Here is a 771-nt window from a genome sequence, read left to right as displayed (position 1 = left end):
ATGCTTGTTATGATTTCTATCCTCTTGAATTTGAAGAGACTTTGCCTGTGTCCTAATATGTGATCTATCTTTGAAAATGTCCTGTGTGCACTGGAGAAGAATGTATATTCTGGAGCTTTGGGTTGAAATATTCTGAAGATGTAAATTAAGTCAATCTGATCTGGTTAGTCATTTAGGGTTGCTGTTTCTTTGCTGATTTTTTTGTTTAGAGGATTTGTGCAGTGGTGTCAGTTGGGTATTAAGGTCCCCTACTATGACGGTATTGCTATCTATCTCTCCTTTTATATTTTCCAGAAGTTGTTTTATGTATTTGGGTGCTCCTGTATTGGGTGCATATATGTTTACCAGAATTATATATTCTTGTTGAATTGTTCCCTTTAGTATTATGTAGTGGCCTTCTTTATCTCTTGTTATAGCCTTTACTTTGTGGTCTATTTTGTCAGATATAAGTATTGCAACACTAGCTCTTTTCTCATTTTTATTTTTGTGAAAAACATTTTTTCATCCCTTCACTATCAGTCTGTGTGAAACCTTTGTTCTGAGGTGGGTCTCTTGCAGACAGAAAATATATGGCCTATGTTTTCTTATCCATTCAGCTACCCTATGTCTTTTTTTAAATATATTTTTTTATTGATTAAGCTATTACATATGTGTCCTTATACCCACGTTACCCCCTACCCCCCCCCGCTCATGCCCTCACCCCCCCGTTGTCCGTGTCCATTGGTTAGACCTATATGCTTGCATGTAAGTCCTTTGGTTGATCTTTCCCCC

This window comes from Myotis brandtii, unplaced genomic scaffold (assembly GCF_000412655.1).
Source record: "Myotis brandtii unplaced genomic scaffold, ASM41265v1 scaffold2853, whole genome shotgun sequence".
NCBI classification, from domain to species: Eukaryota; Metazoa; Chordata; class Mammalia; order Chiroptera; family Vespertilionidae; genus Myotis; species Myotis brandtii.
This window is presented reverse-complemented; position numbering follows the sequence as displayed.